Source organism: Candoia aspera, chromosome 4 (genome assembly GCF_035149785.1).
Source record: "Candoia aspera isolate rCanAsp1 chromosome 4, rCanAsp1.hap2, whole genome shotgun sequence".
Classification (NCBI taxonomy): domain Eukaryota; kingdom Metazoa; phylum Chordata; class Lepidosauria; order Squamata; family Boidae; genus Candoia; species Candoia aspera.
This window is the reverse complement of record NC_086156.1, coordinates 64,516,490-64,541,435: the sequence shown is the minus strand read 5'-3', so window position 1 is coordinate 64,541,435 and position 24,946 is coordinate 64,516,490. Positions and strand designations below refer to the sequence as shown.

General features: G+C 42.3%; 1 protein-coding gene across 3 annotated transcripts in view; it reads right to left on the bottom strand.

The window, feature by feature from the left end:
* Nucleotides 1–22,233, bottom strand: part of LOC134495136 (poly(rC)-binding protein 3-like) — a 166,723-nt gene extending 144,490 nt beyond the window's left edge. The window contains exon 1 of one of the 3 annotated variants that reach the window (XM_063300326.1): nt 21,796–22,233. The gene's annotated coding sequence lies outside the window, so the exon portion shown is untranslated. The remainder of the gene's footprint in view (nt 1–21,795) is intronic. The other 2 variants (XM_063300325.1, XM_063300327.1) reach the window with 2 other exon arrangements.
* Between the last annotated feature and the right edge of the window lie 2,713 nt (nt 22,234–24,946).

The following is a 24,946-nucleotide window of genomic DNA, read 5'->3' as shown; positions in this document are numbered from 1 at the left end:
GTCATCATGTATAAATTCCTGAAGAATCTTCTTCAATCTATCAGCCAGTATTGAAGGAAATATCTTATGATCATTATTCAACAGTGAGATTGGTCCGTAATTCTTAGTTAAAGTGGGATCTTGACCCTCTTTTGGTAAAAGTGCAATATTGGCCTCTTTCCAAGAATCCGGCATTGCAGAGCCCTGCAAAATAGAATTCATCAGTTTTTGAAAAGGTTGGAGGAGTTGGTGTTCAAAACATCTGTAATACAAAGTTGGCAGTCCATCTGGGCCCAGTTTAGATTTTTTTTATAGCCTCCATTATTTCAAAGGTAGTTATAGGACTATTCATTAATATTTTCTGTGACTGTGTAAGTTCTGGTACCCATAACAATTAAAATGGTATGTTTTTTTAAACTATGGAAGTCAATTTGGGTGAAACTATAGAGTAATGAGTTAATATACATAAAAATAGCTAACATAAAATATAGTATGATTATATCACTAAAATCTTTAGGTAAACCATATTTAATAATATAATAATAATACAATATTAATATTGTTACTATGGGGACTGTAATGTTATATAGGTAGCCCTCGCTTAATGATGGTAATTGGGACTAGAATTTCTGTTGCTAAGTGATGAGGTCATAAAGTGTGACATCATGTGACCACATTACTTAGCAATGGCAATCCCAGCAGTCCCCATTGCCGTTCTTAAGCAAGGATCATGGGCCATTAAGTGAGAACCTCATGACTTCCTGCCACCTTCCAGCAAGCAAAGTCAGTGGGGAAACCAGTAGGAAGTCGCAAGTTCCAGGCAGTTTGCAAGCAGGCTAGTGAATGGGTAAGTGGCTGTTATGGCACAGCATGAGTGTGGCCAGGCTGGGGGTGGTTGCTGCCAGGTGCAGGAGGCTGTGCAGGTCTTTGGTCATCCCTCCTAGGAAACTCCCCACTACAATAAGGCAGCACAACAAGAAATCTGGGAGAGGGGGAAGGATGACTTGTGTGTTTTTATTTACTGGGCTTATATGCTGCTCCAATGATTATCATCTCTAAACTGTGCACTTCTATTAATCAGGGGGTGTTAATAGTAATAATTACAATAATAAAGTTAAAAATGATGATACAAAGTAAAATAACATCTACACTATACAATGGGGAATATAAATCAAATTAATCAAATATCCTACTACAAGATGGAACAACACTGCAACATCTTAGCCTCAAGGCCTCCTGAAATAGCCAGATTTTTGTGGCCTTCCTGAATTCTTTTTTTAAAATATATTTTTATTAAGAACTTTAGTTACAATAGTAAAAACAAACTGAACTTAGAGAAAGACAAGATAATGGGAAAAGAAGAAGAGAGAGAGAGAGAGAAAAAGAAATATATAAAGAAGTGACTTCCAATCTTCATCACAAGTATAAACAAATTTAATAACTCTCTCCTCCCTATAAGGTTACAAATAGATATCTTTTTGTCACCACCGCTGTCTTCTGGTCCTTGTCTACTACCACAATGTCTGGTTGATTGGCCAGTACCTAGAAGTCCCACAGGATCTTAGCCCTGTCATTCTCCTTTTGTGGAATCTGGACTTGAGAGAGTCTAGCCCATACACGCTGCAGGTGTTCCTGAACACAATGCCAGCTACTTGGTTATGCTGTTCAGTGTATGCTGTTCCTGCTTGCATCTTACACCCTACCACTATGTGTTGGACTGTCTCTGAGGCCTCTCTGCACAGTCTACAACTCAGGTCGTGTCTAGTGTGGTAGACCCCTGCTTCTATGGATCTGGTTCTTAGTGCTTGTTCTTGTGCTGTCTTTTAGTCCAGCCCTTTCCAGCCATTGGTAGGATTTCCCAAGGTCAACCACCTCAGCTATCTGTTGATGTTACATCCCATGCAGGGTCTTGTCTTGCCATGGCACTTCCTCTGCTTGATCTTCCTTCCATGTCTGCTCCTGCCTCAGGCATTCTCTCAACAGCTTATCTTTAGGTCCCATCTTACTGATGCTCTTGGTCTCATCCAGGACAGTGGCTTGGATGCTCACCAGACGTCACCCTCCCTCTTTCCGCCTGGTATACGGTCTCTGGGTGTTGGACTTGGGGTGGAAGCCTCCATACATTGTGAGGAGCTTCACATTGGCAGCCTCCATCTCCTCCTTTGGCCAGCACACCATACCGGCAGGGTATCTGATGACTGGCAAGGCATACATGTTGATGGCATGCATCTTGTTCTTCCCATTGAGCTGGCTCTTCAGGACCCGTCTTATCCTTTGGTGGTACTTGGTTATTGCTGACTTTCTTGCCTCCTCATCATGGTTCCCATGTGTCTGTGGGATACCAAAGTACTTGTAGCTGGTCTGTATGTCTGCTATGTGGCCTGCTGGTAGTTCCACCCCATCAGTCTTAACTACCTTCCCTCCCTTTACTACCATCTGGCCACATTTCTCCAGTCCGAATGACATCCCAATGTCCTCACTGTAGATCCATGTGAGGTGAATCAGTGAGTCAATGTCTCATTCACTCTTAGCATACAGCTTGATGTAGAGGAGGTGGCTGATGGTGGTTCCACTCTTGAACTTGTATCCGTATCCAGTTCTTGTGATAAGGGGGTTCAAGCCCATGCAGAACAGCAGTGGGGACAGTGCATCACCTTGGTATATGTCACACTTGATGGCCACTTGTGCAAGCTGCCTTGAGTTGACTTCCAGTGTTGTCTTCCACAGTCCCATTGAGTTCTTGAGGAAGCTCCTGAGTGTCCTGTTGACTTGATCCATGTATGTGGCATTGAATCATACGCTTTCCTGTAGTCAATCCAGGCTGTGCTCAGATTGGTCTGTCTAGACCTTGAGTCTTGGGTGACTGCTCTATCTATGAGCAACTGGTGTTTGGAGCCTCTGGTGTTGTTCCCAGTGCCCTTCTGAGCTGTCCTCATGTACTGGCCTATATGGTCCTGCAGCTTGGCAGCTATGATGTCTGATAGGACTTTCCATGTTGTGGGGAGGCAGGTAGTTGGATGGTGTTGTTCCCTTGTTGAGGTCTTTCATGATCAGCACTGTCCTACACTGTGTTAGCCAGTCTGGGTGGGAGCCCAGCTGGTTCACCTGTGTTGCTAGGCGTTCATGCACTGCTGTTAGTCTTTAGCCAGTAGGTGCCAGTAGGATCATGTCTGGGCCAGGTGCTGTCCAGCTCTTCACGTTCTTGACCCGCTGTTGGATGTCTGCTACTGTGATGGTGACTGGTTCCTGCTCTGGGAGATTTCTGTGGTCTCTTCTCAGGTCTTGCAGCCACTTTGCACTGGTGTTATGTATCTTCTCTTTCTCCCATATGTTCTTCCAGTGCTGTTCAGTTTCTGCTGTTGGTGGCTCTGCTGTTACTGTGTTGTTGCACTGCAGTTGGGAGTACACCTCGGATGGTTCTTTGGCGAACAGGGCATTTATCTTCTTGGTCTCTGCTTCTCTAGTGTATCTCCTTAGCCTAGTAGCCAGTGTTGTGTGCCTTTGTTTAGCAGTCTCTAGGGCTTCAGATGGAGTCAGGCCCTTGTATTTTTTCAGTAGCCGAGTCTTATCCTTAATCTCCACACCCTTCTGTAGTTCCACCAGCTGACTAACTTCTCTCCGAGTTGCCTTGATCTTAGCCTCCAACCTCATTTTCCAACTCCTGTTCTTCTTGATCATGTAGCCAAGCATCTCTAGGATTACAGCAGCTGTAGCATATACTAGTTCATTGGTTTGAGTTATAGTAGTAGTAGGGATTGTTGCAAGGGCTCTGTTGGCATCTTCTAGCATACTATCTGATGGTACTTCTCCACTGAGCCTTGATAATTGGTCTCGAGAGTTGACTGTAGCTAGTTTATCCATGATCTTTTGCCTCATACCAGCTGCTGTGCTCTGTAATGGAGGGAGTGGCAGTGAAGTTCCAGCTTGTGATTTCCAGCTTCAGGTGTTGCTGGACCTCCAGTTGTTCTTCCGGGTCTTCTTGAGTCTGGGATATAATGTGTAGTTGGTCTATCTCAAGTTGTGAGAGCAGCTTCCTCTTCACTATGTTGAAGCATTGGGTAACTAGCTGTTTCTCAGTGTGGATGCAGGTCTTCTGTCCATCCATAGTTTCCTCATGAGTTTCATATATCCCCTCTCATTAGGTCTGCTGTTGTAGTAGCATTCCATCAATTCCAGATTATCTTGTCTTGTTCATGTATGGTTTGTTCCAATAGCCCACTTATCGACAGGTTGTCCTGGTTCCCCAACATCTGACGCAGACCTTGTTAATCCGGGTGGTGTCAGAGCCGGCATGACTCTCTTAGTTCGTATCACTCTCATAGGCAGGTGAAGTGTTAGGGGCTCTTTGCCCAAGGACCCCTACTGGTAAGGTAGGTATAGCCGGGATTTGAACCCCAGTCTCCCGCTCCAAAGGCAGCGTTCTAACCACTACACTATCCAGCCACTATATATATATGTGTGTGTGTGTGTGTGTATTCATTCATTCATTCCCATATTTTTTTTCTTCCTTTTCTCTTTTTTAGCAATCGTTGTTGTTTATTCGTTTAGTCGCTTCCGATTCTTCGTGACTTCATGGACCAGCCCACGCCAGAACTTCCTTTCGGTCGTCAACACCCCCAGCTCCCCCAGGGACAAGTCTGTCACCTCTAGAATATCATCCATCCACCTTGCCTTTGGTCGGCCCCTCTTCCTTTTGCCTTCCACTCTCCCTAGCATCAGCATCTTCTCCAGGGTGTCCTGTCTTCTCATTATGTGGCCAAAGTATTTCAGTTTTGCCTTTAATATCGTTCCCTCAAGTGAGCAGTCTGGCTTAATTTCCTGGAGGATGGACTGGTTTGATCTTCTTGCAGTCCAAGGCACTCTCAGAATTTTCCTCCAACACCACAGTTCAAAAGCATCTATCTTCCTTCTCTCAGCCTTCCTTATGGTCCAGCTCTCGCAGCCATATGTTACTACGGGGAACACCATTGCTTTAACTATGCGGACCTTTGTTGTCAGTGTGATGTCTCTGCTCTTAACTATTGTATCGAGATTTTGTCATTGCTCTTCTCCCAAGGATTAAGCGTCTTCTGATTTCCTGACTGCAGTCAGCATCTGCAGTAATTTTCGCACCTAGGAATACAAAGTTTTTCACTGCTTCTACATTTTCTCCCTCTATTTGCCAGTTATCAATCAAGATGGTTGCCATAATCTTGGTTTTTTTGAGGTTTAGCTGCAAGGCAGCTTTTGCACTTTCTTCTTTCACCTTCATCATAAGGCTCCTCAGTTCCTCTTCACTTTCAGCCATCAAAGTGGTATCATCTGCATATCTGAGATTGTTAATGTTTCTTCCAGAGATTTTAACTCCAGCCTTGGATTCCTCAAGGCCAGCATGTCGCATGATGTGTTCTGCATGCAAGTTGAATAGGTAGGGTGAGAGTATACAGCCCTGCCGTACTCCTTTCCCAATCTTAAACCAGTCCGTTGTTCCGTGGTCTGTTATTACTGTCGCTACCTGGTCATTATACAGATTCTTCAGGAGGCATACAAGATGACGTGGTATCCCCATACCACTAAGAACTTGCCACAATTTGTTATGGTCCACACAGTCAAAGGCTTTAGAAGAGTCAATAAAACAGAAATAGATGTTTTTCTGAAACTCCCTGGCTTTTTCCATTATCCAGTGGATATTCGCAATTTGGTCTCTAGTTCCTCTGCCTTTTCTAAACCCAGCTTGTACATCTGGCAATTCTCGCTCCATGAATTGCTGAAGTCTACCTTGCAGGATCTTGAGCATTACCTTACTGGCATGTCAAATGAGTGCCACTGTTCGATAGTTTGAACATTCTTTAGTGTTCCCCTTTTTTGGTATGGGGATATAAGTTCCAGTCTGATGGCCATTCTTGTGTTTTCCAAATTTGCTGGCATATAGCATGCATTACCTTGACAGCATCATCTTGCAAGATTTTGAACAGTTCAGCTGGGATGCCGTTGTCTCCTGCTGCCTTGTTATTAGCAATGCTTCTTAAGGCCCACTCAACCTCACTCTTCAGGATTTCTGGCTCTAGCTCACTGACCACACCATCAAAGCTATCCCTGATATTGTTATCCTTCCTATACAGGTCTTCTGTATATTCCTGCCACCTTTTCTTGATCTCTTCTTCTTCTGTTAGGTCCTTGCCATCTTTGTTTTTGATCATACCCATTTTGGCCTGGAATTTACCTCCAATGTTTCTAATTTTCTGGAAGAGGTCTCTTGTCCTTCCTATTCTATTGTCTTCTTCCACTACCGCGCATTGCTTGTTTAAAAATAATTCCTTATCTCTTCTGGCTAACCTCTGGAATTTTGCATTTAATTGGACATATCTCCCCCTATCACTGTTGCCTTTTGCTTTCCTTCTTTCTTGGGCTACTTCTAGTGTCTCAGCAGACAGCCATTTTGCCTTCTTGGTTTTCTCTTTCTTTGGGATGTATTATGTTGCCGCCTCTTGAACAATGTTGCGAACTTCTGTCCATAGTTCTTCCGGGACCCTATCTACTAAGTCCAGTCCCTTAAATCTATTCTTCACCTCCACTGCATATTCCTTAGGAATATTAGTGAGCTCACATCTAGCTGATCTGTGGGTCTTCCCTAATCTCTTTAGTCTGATCCTAAATTGTGCAAGAAGAAGTTCGTGATCTGAACTACAGTCAGCTCCAGGTCTTGTTGCTACCGACTGTATAGATGTCCGCCACCTTTGGCTGCAAAGGATGTAGTCAATCTGATTTCGGTGTTGTCCATCTGGTGAAGTCCATGTATAAAGCCGTCTCTTAGGTTGTTGGAAGAGAGTGTTTGTTATGCAGAGTGAGTTGTCTTGGCAAAATTCTATCAGCCTATGTCCTGCTTCATTTTGTTCTCCCAGGCCATACTTACCTGTAATTCCAGGTGTCATTTGACTGCCCACCTTAGCATTCCAGTCTCCTGTGATGAAAATAACATCTCTTTTAGGCGTGTTGTCCAGTAGGTGCTGCAGATCCTCATAGAACTGCTCTACTTCAGCTTCTTCAGCATCTGTGGTTTGGGCGTATATTTGGATCACTGTGATGTTAGATGGCTTGCCCTGAATTCGAATTGAGATCATTCTATCGCTTTTTGGCTTGTATCCAAGCACTGCTTTCGCCACTTTACTATTAATTATGAAGGCTACTCCATTTCTTCTGTGGTCCTCTTGTCCACAGTAGTAGATCTGGTGGTCATTTGATGTGAAGTGGCCCATTCCAGTCCATTTCAGTTCACTGATGCCCAAAATGTCTATCTTTAATCTTGGCATCTCACCAATAACCACATCCAATTTGCCCTGGCTCATAGATCTTACATTCCAGGTTCCGATGGTGTGTTGATCCTTAGAACATCGGATTCGCCGTTCACCACCAGCACCGTCGGCCGCTAGCCGTCCTTTCGGCTTTGAGCTAGCTGCGTCATCACGTCTGGGGCTAGTTGAACTCATCCTCTGTTCCTCCCCAGTAGCATTTTGACCATCTTCCGACCTGGGGGTCTCATCTTCCGATGGTATACCGACATATCTCTGGTTGTACTGATCCATTTAGTTTTCACGGCAAGAATACTGGGGTGGGTTGCCATTACCTTCCCCAGGGATCGCATTTAGTCTGACCTCTCTGTCATGACCTTCCCGTCTTGGGTGGCCCTTCACGGTTTAGCTCATGGCATCATTGAGGTGCTCAAGCTCCAGCACCACGACAAGGTAACGGTCCTTTGCTGAAGAATTTTAGCAATTTTAGCAATCATTTTTTCTTTTTTTCTGTTTTATGAAATAAAGGCAAAATAAATAAAATAATGGACAAACCGAGATATATCCATAACCATTGCATTTATCACCACCCATCTCCCCCCTCAGAGTGCCTCCTTGTGTGGGGAGATGGGTGGTGATAAAATTTGATCAATCAATCAATCAATCAATCAATCAATTCTGGACCAACTGTAGCTTCCAGGTAGTCTTCAAAGGCAGCTCCATGTATGTTACAATAGTAGAAACAAGAAGGGATTACGGTAGGAGTGACTATGAAGAAAACCTCCTGCTCCAGGAGGGGTTTATGTTGTTTATAAAATGAAGTTTAGCAAAGGCCTCCTAGCCACAGCTGTTGCCTGTTCCTTGAGCAGGAGCTGTGAATCAGGTAGGACCACCAGATTACAAGCTAGTTCTGTACAGGGGAGTGTGACCCCATCCAAGACTAACAGTGGAATCTCCCTGGAATCAGATAGCTTCTGAACCCAAAGCTACTCCATTTTGCTGGGATTGGCAACAGGACAGCATCTCAACAATAATACCTTCTAACCCAGAGTTAATATGTGAAGCTGAGTATCATTTGCATGGTACCTGATCTAACCTCAACCAGCAGCTTGAGAAGGTATTAGTATCTCACAAGGAAGGAGCCTTGGTCTCTCTCTCTCTCTCCTCCCACTAACTGGGATTGTGCCTTTAGGAAGGTGAAGGAGTATTACAATACAATGCCCCCCCTTTTCAATCCATGAAAGTGGTTGAACCCCCTCCCCAATGATTGATATATTAGAAACAGCTGTGTGATCAAGCAATACTAGGAGGGTTGCATTCCTCCTATTACATTTTTGCAGAGGTCATTTACAAGTGCAATAAATGTAGTCTTGCTACCAGGCCCAAGCCTGAAAGCTGACTGGAATAGGTCTAGATAATCTATTTCTTTCAAGATCTCTCTATATTAAAAGGACTATTGTACCAAAAATACAGGGGGTCTTCCTGGACTCACGACTCCTGCTTGAAGAGCAGGTGGCAGTCATGGCCAGGAGGGCCTTTGCTCAACTTTGCTCATTAGTTACACCCTTTCCTGGATCAGGAAGCCCTCTGGTCAGTCTCTCATGCTCAAGTCATCTCCCATATAGATTATTGCAATGTGCTCTACATGGGGCTACCCTTGAAGAGTATTCGGAAGCTACAGCTGGCTCAGAATGGGGCATGTGAGCAATCTGGGGTGCCCCAAAGATGGCACATGTGACACCTTTGCTGTGGGAGCTGCATTGGGTGCCAATTTGCTTCCAGGTCCAATTCAAGAGGCATTGGTTATCACCTTTAAAGCCCTACATGGCATGGGTCCAGATTACCTGAGGGACCGTCTCACCCCCATTACACTGACCCATCCCAACTGGTCATGCAGCGAGGGCATGTTAGAGACCCCATCCATGAGAGATTGTCAATTGGCAGAGCCCAGGAAGAGAGCCTTCTCTGCCATAGCCCCTGCCCTGTGAAATACTCTTCCCCCAGAAGTGAGGCAGGCCCCCACTCTCCTGGCCTTCTGGAAAGGGGTGAAGACCTGGCTCTGCCATCTCGCTTGGGGTGGGAGGAGGGGTAATCAATCCTGGGGGTGGTTAGTGCCCCAAAGAATTACATGAATTTAAATTAAGAACTTTTTAACATCTCCATCTTGGATTTTATATTTATATTTTTATTTAAGAATACTGTTTTTATTGTATTTTAATCTGTATTTATCTTAGTTTTATTGTAAACTGCCCAGAGTCGCTCTTTGAGTGAGATGGGCAGTGACGAAATTCGAAATATAAATAAAAATAAATATCATGTTTCTTGAAGGATACTGACAAGTTAGAAAAGGTTCATAATACAGGGACTTGAGGACATGTCTTATGAGGGTAGGATGAAGGAACTTGGTATGTTCAGTCAGAGAAAAGAAGACTGCAGGAAGACATGATATCAGTGTTCTGGTATGTAAAAGAGTGCCATAAGAAAGATAGTCAGGAATTATTTTCCACAGCTGCAGAAATTAGGACCAGAAATAATGGATATAAGTTGCAACTACATATATTTTATTTGAATATATGGAAAATTTTCCTGAGAGTAAGATCTGTACAACAATGGAACTATTGACCTATGGAGGCTGTGGGTTCTCCATCTCTGGATGTTTTAAAGAAGATGCTGGACAGCCACAACAAACCTAGACTACAATATGTACTCTTTGATGATCTTGATAATCTAGTGTTTACCAAAATTATAACCTTGTTTATCAAAATTAATTTCAATTATTGATTTGAATTACTATTTAATTCATCCTGAATTCTGAAAGAAATATTGTGCATATTGATTGATGCTAATACATTTTCTATTAGGTATTGTGAAAAAGAAAATAAGAATTTAAGATCAGAGACTGATTTGGCCACAAGTCAGTAAGTTGGAAGGAGCTTTTGCATGATCCTAAGTTTTCATGAAATTCAAGATTCAGAACAGGGCAAAAGAATCAGAGAGAGTTTACAATCTTATTTTCATCCTCCCAGCTACAGAGAGAAACCCATGCCATCCTCCCTCCCTCCCCCTTGGATTTTTAACATAGAATCTCTACACAATTGTGACTGAAGACAAAAGCTGATGATCAACTTTGTTACACTATGATTATAGGTTTTAAAGTTCAGTGCTAATGTATATCATTGAAACAAAATAACAGAGGTTGAGATTCACTAAAATGTCAGAATTGAATATGTAACCCCTAATTATTCATTTACTCATTGTCTATTTCTGTACTCATTTCAGCACAGGAACATAATTTTGCAGCTAAAATGTCATGACCAAGAAGACAGTTAAACAGCTGTGTAAGTAGGACAGCAGTTGTTTTTTTTTACAACTCACTAACAGAAATCTTGCAGCCTAAGAATAATAACAACTTAATATACTGTATGTCAAAATATCCACTTTATAAATGAGGCTACAGAACTGGGGTCCTTGCTGTGGCAGCACTTGACCCCAGTCTGCCTGTGGATACCTCCGGTGGTACTTCTTTCCTGATTTAGATAGATAGATAGATCTGTAGGGCAGCCAAACTATGGATAAAACTCCAGTTTACCTATTTAGAAAAAAAGGCAGCCCAAGCTTTGTTTTAGAGGAAGCCCATCTAACCAGGAGGAAAAAAGAAAAGAAAAATTAAGCAGGGAATTACAGGCAGCTTCTTAGGAAATCTGAGGTGGTGCCAGGTGGTGAGGCACAGTAATGCTAAAATGCCCGTAAGATTTCTGTCCATACAAAGTTAAAGTGGCCCACAAGGAGCTACCACAGGGTATGCTTGCTACAGTTTATTGTTTGAATTAAAATCTCCCTCAGGGTTATTATTCAGTAAGTATGATATCTCAGCTATATATCCAGCTTTACACTCAAGGAAGTAAATTGGATGGTTGGGCCCTGAATCTTGAATTTTGCCTGGGAAAATCTGGAAGGACTATTATTGGACTATACAATCTGATGAGGTCACCAGGTCCATAAGAAAAAAACCCTTTCTAAACAAGTAATAAAGGGGAAGCTTGTCCTGTCTGTTATGGCCGGGAATGTACTAAATAAGGCTACATATTTAGTTGAGACATATTTAGTACGTATTTAGTTGAGACATACAGTCTCAATTTGCATGGACCAGGCCTGTTGAATTTAAAACCAAGGTTGAAAACTCAGGGATAAGAAACTCAGGGATAAGAACCAGAATTATTGTTACTGTCATTTGGTCATAAGGGCCTCAGAATTGCCATTCACAGAGCAGCTTAACTGCACTGATCACCTGGGAGGCTACTTTTGGATATGATTGGTGATGGATCAGCTGGAACTTCCCTACTTTGCTGTAATTCCTTGAGGGTAGACTCTTAGGGATGGGAGTGAAAATGGGCCTGTTATATTTTTTTGGAACATTGTTCCTCAATTTTCTTTGCCAAGATTTTTGGCTTCTTAAGAACCTTAAATCAGATGAGAACATTAAATCAGATTATAAGAACATTCTGATTTGATAAGAGACAAATGGTTTGTTGTAGTGGGGTGTCTTTGAATCAAGTGCACAGCTGCCCATAGTATTTTTCTTGCACACTAGCATTCTGGATCAAACCAGTTAAATCTGGCGAGCTGATTATTTCTGGAGGGCAATTTATTTGTTAGAAAGTTTTTTTTTTTAACATGGAACACAGATTAGAGTAGCTGACCAGCACACTGTTGGAATCTTCAGTAGGTGAGGAAATAATCTTTTCCCAAGTCTGAGCATACTCTGAATTCAAGAAAGTAGATAATGCATTGGTGTTCACCTTAGCTCATTTGAGGTGCCTATCTTGTTTCACTTCAAGGTTAGCTAGCAGCTTTTTATTTATTTATATTTATATATCAAATTTATTCACCACCCATCTCACTGAGAGAGTGACTCTTGGCAGTTTTTGTCACAAGGATATGCCTAAGCATAAGCTGGAATTGCTGAAGAAATTAATAACAGTTGGTTGATGGTCACTATCTTCCCTCACATTAGACCTCACATTAGGATATCTGAGAACAGCTCGGTTTTGTTGCTTGAGACACATATGTAATCCAGGGCACTACTGGTAGTCCTTGGGTTAAGACCACTCATTCAGTGACCTTTCTAAGTTATGACCAGTCCTTGAAGTTGCAGCCATTGCAGCGTCCCCACGGTCACATGATCGTGATTTGCTTAGCAACAGGCTCGCACTTAATGACAGTTGCAGCAACATTCCCTGCTGGCTTCCCACAAACAAAGTCAATGGGGAAGTTGGCAGGAGGTTGCAAGTTGCTCTGGTAAGTCATTCCCGCCCCTGCTGTTTTTTCTCCCAAGGAGTCCCTGGGTGGAAGGGTGTGTGCAGGCCCCAGGCAGGTGTCCAGCTGGCTGCCCACACTCACACCGGACCATAGAACACCCCCCAGCCCCCCAGATTCACACCAGGCTGTAGTACCTGGCCGCGCACCTGGCCGCATTCATGCCACTCTATAGCACACCATCTCCACCCACATTCACGCCATGCTATAGCACCCACCCACCTGCCCGCACTTTTCTAGATTTGCTCATATGTCTGGAGTGAAGCATGGTAAAGAGTGTGGGGATATGTTCAGCACCAGGATCATTGTAAGATCCACCAGGATCGTTGTTTTATGCTTGGATCAGCTCCATGAGTCAGTTCCTGGCCCTGCCAACCTAACTTGTCTTTAACAGACAGGACTAACCTTCCAGAGGGCCACCCTTTTGTTTTGATTTTCCATGCTGGGGCAGACCAAGTTGTGAAACCTGGATGATAGGCCTGGGTATCATCAACAGTCAGCCAGGTCTCTTGTAGAGGTATATGTAGAAGATTATCTATTATCTAGATCCCTTTCAGTCAGGTTTCAGGCCCAGATATGGGACAGAAATGGCATTGGTTGCACTTATGGATGACCTCTGGCAGGAGCGGGATGGAGGCAGTGCAGGTCATCTCAGTAGCTTTCGATACCATCGACCATGGGGCGGCTCAGGGAGTTGGGGGTGGGCAGTGTGGTCTTGCGCTGGTTCACCTCCTTCCTCCAGGGCCGGTCCCAGTTGGTGGTGATAGGGAGCGAGAGGTCCGACCCTCAGCCCCTCCTTTGTGGGGTGCCGCAGGGTTCGGTTCTCTCTCCGCTCCTTTTCAACATCTACATGAAACCATTGGGTGAGATCATCTGTCACCACGGGATGAGGTATCATCAATATGCTGATGATACTTAATTATACATCTCCATCCCAGGTGAGGTAAGTGAGGCCGTGACTGTCCTCTCTCGGTGCCTGGGGGCTGTAGGTGTCTGGGTGGGGAACAACAGGTGAACCCTGGTAAGACGGAGTGGCCGTGGGTTAATGGCTCTTCCATATCCGGGACTTTGTCATCTTTGGTTCTGGATGGGGTTGTACTGCCCCAGACAGACCAGGTGTGTAATCTGGGGGTCCTCCTGGACTCACGGCTCCTGCTCAAAGAGCAGGTGGCAGCTGTGGCCAGGAGGGCCTTTGCGCAGCTTCATGTTGTGTGCCAGTTACACTCTTTCCTGGATTGGGAGGCCTTCGAACAGTCACTCATGCCCTTGTTATCTCCCATATAGACTACTGCAATGCACTCTACATGGGGCTACCCTTGAAGAGTATCCAGAAGCTACAGCTGGTCCAGAATGCAGCCATGCAGGTTACTTTTGGTGCCCCTGGATCAGCAGCCATAGCACCTCTACCATGTGAGCTGCACTGGGTACCAGTCTGCTTCCGGGTCCAATTCAAGGTGTTGGTTATGACCTTTAAAGCCCTACATGGCATGGGGCCAGGTTACCTGAGGGACCGCCTCATCCCTATTGCATCAACCTGTCCCACCCGATCTTGCAGAGAGGGCATGTTGCAGACCGTGTCTACAAGAGAATTCCATTTGGCGGGGTCCAGGAAGCAGGCCTTCTCTGCAGTAGCTCCCACCCTGTGGAACACGCTGCCCCTGGAGGTGAGATTAACCCCATCTCTTCTGGCCTTCTGGAGGAACCTGAAGACTTGGCTCTGCCATCTTGCTTGGGGTGGAGAAGGGAGTATCTCCATGGCCTGTACCTTAGAGCACTCCTCACACACATGGATTGAATTAGATCTTGCCACCTGGATTTTATTCTTATTCTCTTTTTATATCTATTTATTAATGGTATTTATATTTTTATATATTGTATTTGTATTGTATATTTACTGTTTTAATTGATTAACTTTGTTGTAAACTACCCAGAGTCCCTCTGGTGGGAGGAGATGGGCAGTGACAAATCTGATAAATAACGTAACGTAACGTAACGTAACAACATAACATAACATCAAACTGAGAAAGAAATTCAGTAAAGTTCCTGTCAGATGTTCTGTTCTTTCAACCGGCTATATTCCATGTCAGGACATGAATGTAAGTCTCCTGTCTATTGTCTATGGTGGTTACTGAAAAGGTACAGAAATTTTGAGTTGATGGATAGGTCTCATTCAGTCTGCAGATGTGATGCGATCCAATAAAGTAAAGATATTTAGCATATGGCTTGGTGATTTTATTAAGCAAGTTGACGGGTCTATAATTGGCAGGGTCTAATCTATTTCCTTTGTTTTTATAGAAAGGGATAAGAATGGCCTGGCTCCATTCAGTAGGAAAATATGCTGAGCTGTTTATGTGGGTGAATTGGACAATCAGTACTAGGACCCATCAATCCTAGTTCTTTCTTAATAATCCCAGAGGCATGAAATTCCTCCTGGGCCTTTTTCAGGTTTTATTTGTGAAAGGAAGTCCTTGACTTCAGAAGTAGAAATGGGAGACCAGTTGGGAAGAACATTTTGAGAATAAGTCAGGGCTGAATTGTCTAATTATTCAATTGTGAAAATACCCTGGAAAAAACATGTAAGTCTCTCTAAGTGTCTGTATGAATGTGTGTGTTGGGGTGGGGGGATAAAGTTATGTTCAAAACAGAATCCACACCAGGAAAGATTTTCTCTCTCCGAGAAGTAATTTCATTATGTATAAAGTGCTGCTTTGGCAAGAAAAGGCTTCCAATCAATAATTAAATATAATGAAAATTTGATGTTTAGAATGATGTACACCAAGCAGGAAAGGGAAAGAATAATCTCTAGAAGCCCATTTCAGGTTTAGTACCTAAAATAAAAATTATTACGTAAATAAATGTTTCTTGAAGTCAAATAAGACCACATTTAAAATATTGTTCAGCATCTTGAAATTTGCTTTTGGCTTTAAATAATAAAACTGATCAGTGCCTTACAGTAAATTAATCTTAATGTTTTGATTTTTTTTCCCCCTAGAACAAGGATCCCCATTTTTTTTGGTTAAGTGGATGACAAATGTTCTGTATGCTATCAGGCACACACAAAAAACAATGGCATTAAACTGTACTTACCACAAAATGGCTACCATCATGAATATTAACAGGAAAGTAAGTTCATATTACTCAAGTTATATGATACACATGCTAACTATAAAATAACCATCAACTCTCATCAGTAAGCTCATTTGCTTCTTTTAAGTTAATGTCGATAAGCATATCTCCCCTTTCCCTTTCTGTCCCAAATAATCTGCCAAACATCCACACACACCTCAAAAATAATACCACTCCAGTCCTCCCTAACTTCTATGACTCTGCTGTAGTTTCTACCATCTCCATCATTCCTCCAAACTCATCCCCAATTTTCCCACCATCCTACCTGCTTTGCATTCTTATAAAATGTAGGATAATTATTTTAATTCTCTCCTCCCTAGACCTTACCACCCCACTGCCATCTTTTCCATCTCCAACACAGAATCATTGAATACAAGGACTGAAAAGAACATTGGAGATCACCCAGTCCAATCCACTGCCCAATGTAGGAATCTATCCCTGACAGATGGCCATCCAGTCTCCGTTTAAACATCCCAGTAGAGGAGAATCCACCACCTCCTGAGGCACCTCCATCATTGAACAACTCTTAAACTTAGGGGAAAAGAATCCTGATGTTGGTCCAAAACCTATTATTCTTATCCTGTCTTCTGGAACATGTCTAAAAAATTAGACAGACTACAATCTGTCAATGTCTTTCCTAAAACATAGTCCCCACAACTGGATGCAATATTTTAGGTGCAGTCTGACAATGCAGAATTGAGAGGAACAATGAGTTCTCTTGACTTGCTGATACAATCAAAGATTGCATTTTTTTTAGAGCTCTATCATACCCTTGACTCTTGTTCAGGTTGTAATCCACCAAAACATCCAGATCCTTTTTGCATGTTCTGCTGTATGGTCTCCCCATTATGTATTCATGCTTTTGATGTTTTCTGTCTAAACACAGGACACATTTGTCCCTGTTGAAATTCATTTCACTGTTTTTTGCCCAGGTTCTAGTTGTCGAGGTCCTCCTGATTTTAATACTGTCCTCTAAAGTATCAAAATCAGCTACCTCCCCATCTTTTTTATCATCTACAAATTTGATAACCATATATTCTAACCCTTCACTGAAGTCATTTAGCACAGATCCTAGAATGGAGCCCTGCAATATGCCACTGAACACTTTCTTCCAGCTTGATGTAGAACCACTGATGTATACCCATTGGATGCAATTGTTCAAACCAGCTGTGACCATCTAATGGTAGCAAAAGCCGACATTTATCATCTTCTGTACTAGAATCTCATGGGAAACTGTGTTAAATGCTTTACTGAAGTCAAGGAATAGGGTCTATCAGGATGGATATTCATTTTATTTTTTTTCTTACAGTATTATTTCCATGTGGCCTTGCATGCTTCGATTATTGGTTCAGCTATGTGCTTGACCAAGCACCTGGAAATAGAAGTTGGGCTGTATTTGTGACTAGGGTTCTTTGGGGTGCTCCTGGGTACTCAGAATTTAGTTCTGATTTCCAACTGGGCCCATAACTCTTTTACTGGAAAATTACTGTGATCTCCAGTTTGCATCCAGCACACTCCCCGTGAATCCCTATATCCAGATCAGAGTAAACCCACACACCACTCAGTTCAGCTAGCAAAAAGTTATAGCTTTAACTTTATTAAACATCAGCAAACATTAAAAAAGACAGTTAACTGGCAAAACAGTATAAAAGGCAGGAAAAGCACAGAGAAAGAAAGGCATGAATAACAGGCAATGATTTATTTATATATCTTTAGTTATGTATCAGAAGGCACAGAACTTTCCAAAGCCACTGGAAACAATACTGTGGGTTAGTGTGGACAATCCCAAAAGGAGTGGTCTTTGGTTATTCCAGCATTAACCCTTTTATGTACACAACACTAAAGCCAGGTTATCCCTTCTCTATTCTATGCCATTAAAGAAATAATTTTGTGGACAGGGATTATGTATCCAATGCTCATGTCCCATAAAACCAGAATATGTGGCATAGTGTAGTGCTTGCCAGTATCAATTAGCCCTCAAATGTTTCTTTTAATAATAACAACAACACTATATTAACAAAACAACAACTATAAAACTAGTATGCATCAAAGTAAAACCTCTAGCATCATATTTATTTGCAGCAATACCTTTGGGCCCCAGAAAGATCACACTGGGATAATAGAACGCATCCTGGGGGAGCCTTCTAGTTTCAACCATTTTGTGAACAGACAAGTCTCTCACAAATCTATCATGTGCCTACCATGTGTTCACAGGTCTAAATGCGCCCCAGATTTGTTCTGATTCCATTGTGTACTCAACCATGTTACTGCAACTGAAATTTAATGGTTTTTTTCTGTGATGTCATTGAAGCTAAAAGTCCTTTCCAGGGTGCAATATTATTTCGAGCTAGATTTCAGAATATTTAGCACATTTTATCTGGTGTAATTTTGTTTGTTTCCTTCTTCTTGCTTAGTTTTTCATTATTTTTAGTTACCCACTTTTACAGATTTAGCAGCAGCAATACATTTTTAGGGCATACTACCAACTGAAGACTGACGAATTAATTTCAATTACCGACTTCATCTCAGTAAGTGTGATTTATTTATCTTAAGTAATCAATTAAATCCTTTAGATTTAACAGCAGCTGAGATTGAAGACTTGGTGAGAAACAATACATGAGCCTTCCCCATTTATTGAAAGAGAACTTACCTCTAAACCATCATTTGAATAGCTCAGGCTGGTGTAAATCCAACAGTAACTTATTTTCAATTCCACCTGTTGCCAAACCAGTGCCTTTTTACAGCAGTCCTTGATTTACCTAAATTTTCCATTTAGAAAATGTTATTGCTTTTATTTTATTGCTTTCAGAAGAAGTTGAAATGCTGACTCCAGATAGTATCCTGAAATCCCCCACTTCATATCATCCAGCTGATGATCTATGTACACTCTTCTAACAACACCACTAAATATACTGTAGATGGACTTCCTGGAAGGTGCAGCTCTCCTTTTTCTCTGCCAGTAGTTATATGTTCCAATCTCCCAAATGGATCTAGAAGCAATTGAAGTGGCATCTTAGCCTTTTTTGATGGTTGCAGAATTTTAATTAACATTAAAATCCCAGCCATCCTGAAATTAAAATATTAACATTAAAATTCCAATCATCCCAGAAACAATTTTGATTCCTTATGTGTCTTTTGTGATATTTCTTTGTGATCTGAACACTAAGCCTCTGTTCCCTGACATAAAACACAGGCAGTCTGCCAAGGCACTCAGTGAAACTAACCTCTGGCATTGCTAACCCAGCAGATAACATAGCCTTGAGCATTGATAGCCAAGATCATCAAAGGAAACACTAACTCTTCCAGTTCCAAATATCCTTCCTGAAGAAATCTTGGTAAGGAGTTCCTTTAAACAGCTGCCAAGGAAAGAATAAGCAATTATTTTTCAAAGATTAGTGCTTTGTCAGCTCTGTCAAACCTATACTCTGATGTTTCATTTAAATCAACTCCAGCACTCAACATGAATTTCAGTGTTTCTGAGAAACAGACTTCATGACATATTACCAGTGATACGCACCCTCAAACTTCTGCAAATTGCTTAAACCAGTTTTATCTCTCACTACTGTTCCATTTTGTCCGATGCCTTATCCAACTCTTCTCATGACAGAGAAGTCATGGGAGATACTTCCAACTCCCCAAATCTCTACTGAAATCCCAAATTATGGAAGTTACTAATATTGCTGCTGCTCCTGTCCTGCAGCAGAATTTAGGATTACTCAACCCAGAGAGGACCTCTTCATACTCTACATAACTTCCCTTAAATCTTGTGACTCAAACAAGTGAGTATCCTTCAGAGTTCCTCAAGATAAATCCAGAATGTTGGGCCACCAAGTTGGCTCCCTTACTTCCTCACATCAGTGACTCCTTACAGTTGCTGAAAAGTGTGGAGTTATTCTACAACAATACCAATTTATGAGAAGGATGACAAGACTAACTGGCTTACTATTGTCCAATCAGTTTGCTAAGTGTAAACATCAAATTATATGTCAAACCTCTATATAAAACTTCTTGATTGGATGACAGATGAAAAAGTCTTAGCCAAGGAACAAGTTGGTTTCACACCAGACTATTCACTTGTTGATTAGTATCAAATCAGTATCAATTGATCCTATACCACCTGGCCAGAAATACTTCAGCTCCTCACAGTTCTTTCTATGCTGCCTTCATTGATATGAACACAGCTTTGGACTCAATTCCCTGCAAGAAGCTATAGAGGAAACTTGCAGCCTTATCTATTGATCACATCTCCTTCCGCTGATAATATTCCATGAGAACACCTCTTGGCATGTCAAATGGACAGAGACAACCTGACAGCTTCTATTCCCACCTAAGTAGGATTTAAGAAAGATTGTATCTTGGTCCCTTTACATTCTATCTCATCAACATAGTACTGGCCCCCACAAAATGGGAATTCCATTCTCTGACTCTGGTCCACAATACAATAACCAGTTATAAGGGTAATGAATGATGTTCCTGTAGTAGTCAAGTTATTTAAAGCTAAGATATTAAGTTTCCTTCTGTACAGTTCACAGTTCTTTGCCTACAAAGATGTAACTGCCTCAGATGAATTCAGTCTAAATTTTTGAGAATTGTGCTCTGCATTCCCCAGTCAGTTGCAAAAGTCCATAGCCTATAGTTATGTCAGCCACATCTCATAGGCACAGGTCAGTCTTGGGTAATAGTATAATTTGTATCATAGGTTACTGAAAACATGAGACTTTGCTCTGGAGTTGCTCAGTGCAGAGGCTGAAATAAGCCAAATGTTGACTATATCACACTAACTAAACTTCCATACCGGAAGAGAAGTTAGGCAGGCAGACAGTTCTGATCACCACAGAAACCTACTTAGCTGGACTCTTCCCTCTCCACTTCTCCCACACAAGGCTGTTACTGTCAACTGCCTTGTGAGAGGCAGCCTAGAAGCTTTTCTAAAAATATTGTATTTTTATTTAAAATAATGTATTTTGTTTATAAGCTGCTTTGAAAGAACTCTAGTTACATCAACTCCAGGATACAGTTGTATGTTGAGAATTTGAATATCATCAAGCAAAGGCCTTCACAGGTACTTCTGTAGGCACATCAGTTTTCATACATGCCATGATCTTCCATTATCAGAGTCCTGGCTAACGTGGAAAACAGTGTTGTGTACATCCTAAAGTTTTTCTCCTGCAAACATTCAGGCTTTCAACACCATTTGATTGGTGCCTGAATATGGCTAATATGGGATAAAAAGTATGTATACATTTCTATTGTACTTTCATTTAAAAAGTAATTTGGACTTTCATTGTAAAATGCATTAGCATATCCTCCAAGATGGTTCCAAGTAACAGACCAGTGTTCCTGGAAAGGGACTTCCAAATGTTAATTTCTATCAGATTTTAAAGAGGCAGGAATGAATGGAGGAAAAACAAAAGGCTTCCACAGCATAGGCAACTTTGTGACCACTAGAAGTCAAGTCACTAAAGTTAGAATGAAGTGTTTTCAATGAAGACTAGCATTTCAGACTTTGGATTTTGAATTTGAACAAACTTCACCACCAGTGCAGTCCTAAGGATGTCTACTCAGAAGTAAGCCCCACTGATTTCAATGAAACATATTTTCAGATAAATGTACCTAGAAAAAGATGACAGGGATCTCTCCCCTTCCTAAATGTTTATTACAAATATAAAAACTATCAGAGAAGCCTGAACTTAATGAGGAAGGGACATAGTGGTTAAAAAGGTCGTTGGAGTCATGAATAGAAACGGTGTCTTCCTGAAGCTGAGACGGATCACTTCACAAACGCAAATCTTCCCCAAACTCTAATTTTTGCATCTACTTCTTAAAAGACCCGCGCTTCCTCTCAAATGCAACCCCCTCTGGCTCTGGTCCCTTGAATGGGGGACGAGTTCAGGGGAACTCTCGGTCGAGTCCTATGAGAATCGCTTTAGTCGGGATGGGGAAAGGAAAGATTCGTGGCGATTTCTGACTTTGCTCCTAAACAAGCTCGACTTGAGAGGAAAGGGCAGCTAGTTTAAATGCCGCGCTGGAAAACGCGAGTTTCTCTACAAGTCTCCCTTTGAATCCTGACAGATCGCAAAAAAGGTGAGAAAGAAACGCAGCTCACCTTAACAAGAGGTTGTGATTAGAAGTAGTACGAAGGATCCGTGTCCGTAATAAATACGGGTGTGCAGGGTACCGCAAAACGGAAGACTGAGGTTGAAAGCAGGCATAAGAGTAGTCAAATCCAAGGAAGGAAGTAAAGACTGAAGATGAATCCGTTCCGAGTAAATAGGAAGACGATGAGATTCTTTTGCAGTACGGGTCAGTTTTAAATCAATTGACTAAATGCCAAAAGCTTCTCAGAGTCTGTCCTCTGTCCTGAGTTTGATTTCCAAGATTTAAAGCTGCTCGCCTTGGCAGCTGTTATTTCCTTCGTAGCTAAGAGGAGTTTTGGATAGTTCGCTCTTGTTGCGGCTCCCGCAATGCTGGGTGGCGTTCTTGTTAAGCAAACACAGCCTTGTGCTAACGCCTTCTCAATGAGACTTCCGTGTTACTGGTTCCTAGCTCTCATAATCTAAGGTTCGGGCGGGGAGGGAAAGGGAAAGAACTTGGTTCTACTAGGCTGAGAGATGAAACAGGCGGTGGAAGGGAAATAAAAAGCTATAAGGTCGGATCACATGTCTGCGTCCGTTTTCGTGGAGAATAGTACAAGGGTTTTATTTATTTATTTCTCAATTTTATGCTACCTCCCATATCCCCCCAAAGAGGGACTTTGAGTGGTTTACAATAAGTTGATCAAATAGCATAGCAGTTCGATGTTCATGCTGCTTTTTCTTGCTGGGAAATCTTTGTGAGGTCCAGCAGCCAGATGTGTAGACTATTTAGCCATGACCTCACGTTGCCTGGGGTGCACCACGAGGAGGTTAGTCTACATTGCACCAAGCTGGGCTGAGAGAGAGTGACTGAGCGACTGGCCGAAGGTCACCCAGCCGGCTTCCATACCTAAGGCTGGACTGGAACTCAGACTCCTGGTTTCTAGCCCAGCACCTTAACCACTAGACCAAACTGGCTTCCAGTATCCTTGATTTAATGTTCTTAGGTGACCGCAACCTTCAGGGACATCTGTTTGTTGCATAGTTCAGTACACTCTAGAAGGGGAGAAAAATGGAATTTAATTTTGTTAAAACATAGGGTATGAGCTCATAGCTGAAACCCAGCATTTACTGACTGCCTTCGTTTCTATTTCTCCTGGGTTACTTACTATTACTGATATTATGTATGCAGATTATTTAGCACCTAATGATAAACACAGCCATATTATTTTGTTTTTTAATATGCAAATTGCTGGAAGACTTTATTCTGTAAAAGATAAGTTTATGAGTATGGGTTACTGGTTTCTAGATTATTTGAAAATAGGGCTCTATCTGTACCACTAATAAAAGAAGCCTTAGTGCTAAGTTTTAACAACAATCTAATCTCTTATATGAAGGTAATAATTTGTGCATTCTCATAGATTTTGACTGAAAAGCAGCCTGTCTTAGTTTATGACAGCCATCAGATTAAGGAAGTTAATGCATGTGCATAAACTTATCTCTTAAGAAAAGTACCACAGGAGCCAGTTCAAGTAACAGAAGGCTTCCTTCCAGAGAAAAAGACACTTCTGAATACTTTCTTGACTTTCCTAGAGGTACAGGAAGAAATAAGGAAGAGAATGTCTCTTCTGCAGGAAATTCTGACCCACTCCATGGCAAGCAACAGTTTGATTTCAAATATATCTAAAATTGTTCCTGTAGATGGGGAGGAGGATGCAGGGAATGCAGGGACTATAAGAACCAAGCTGGATATTCACCAGGCCAATGAGTGGGATGTGGAAATAAAGGATAAGTCACACCGAAAATTTTGCCCCTACCCAAGAGAATTTGACTTTGTTTGGCCTACAGCTAATGTTATCTTAAGCAAGATGTGGGAACAAAGAAGATGTTTAGATCCATCTGAGTTGGTCAAAGTTATACCCATTATAGGTAGAAAATTGAGAACAATGATAAGGGTACTCCCAGGGTATAATGTTGTCTATATTGCTGATAAAAGAGAATCAAATGCAATAAGGAGAAATAAATGCATAAAGCATAACAGCAGAAGGAACACTAAGGGATTTGCAGGCATTTACAACAGTAAAGCCAGTAGGGGTCACCATTCACAATTTCAGATGTTCTGCAACAGCACATAGAGTATGGGTCCCAGACAGGGAGAACTTGAAATCATAACACAGGAGGATAAATATGATGTCATAAGAGCCAGTTTGGTCTAGTGGTTAAGGCAATGGGCTAGAAACCAGGAGACTGTGAGTTCTAGTCCCGCCTTAAGCATGAAAGCCGGCTGGGTGACCTTGGGTCAGTCACTCTCTCTTAGCCCAACTCACCTCACAGGGTTGCTGTTGTGGGGTAAATAGGAGGAGGAAGGAGTATTAGGTAAGTTCACCACCTTGAGTTATTTATAAAAATAATAAAGGCAGGATAGAAAATAAATAAATAAAAAATAAAAATCATTGAAATTTAGTGGGATATGACTGGAACAAGTGACTGGAACATAGCCATGGAAGGCTATAACTCAAACCCAGCAAAAAGAGCTGGCTCCAGTGCTTGTGGGGAAAGCCAGGTCTTCCTGGCCTTTTGGAGGCCTACAGGATTGGGGCCATCTGAATCTCCAGAGGGAGGCTATTCTATAAGGTAGGTACCATGACAGCAAAGGCATGCTTCCTAGGATATCCTGGCTGACACTGCTTCACTGAGAGAATCTGGAGCATGCCCACTCTGCTGGATCTAAGGTAAAGGTAAAGGTTTCCCTTGACGTAAAGTCCAGTCGAGTCCGACTCTAGGGGGCGGTGCTCATCTCCGTTTCTAAGCCTTGGAGCCGGCGTTGTCATAGACACTTCCGGGTCATGTGGCCAGCATGACGACTCGGAACGCCGTTACCTTCCCGCCGAAGCGGTACCTATTGATCTACTCACATTTGCATGTTTTCGAACTGCTAGGTGAGCAGGAGCTGGGATTAACAACGGGAGCTCACCCCGCCGCGCGGTTTCGAACCGCCGACCTTCCGATCGACAGCTCAGCGGTTTAACCCGCAGCGCCACCGCGTCCCTTGGCTGCTGGATCTAGTGGGACACAAAAAAACTATTTGGGATAGAAGGTCCACAAGTAACATGCCCCAATGTCATGTAGGGCTTTAAAGGTGACAACCAGCAACTTGAACTGCACTCAGAAGCCTACTGGGAG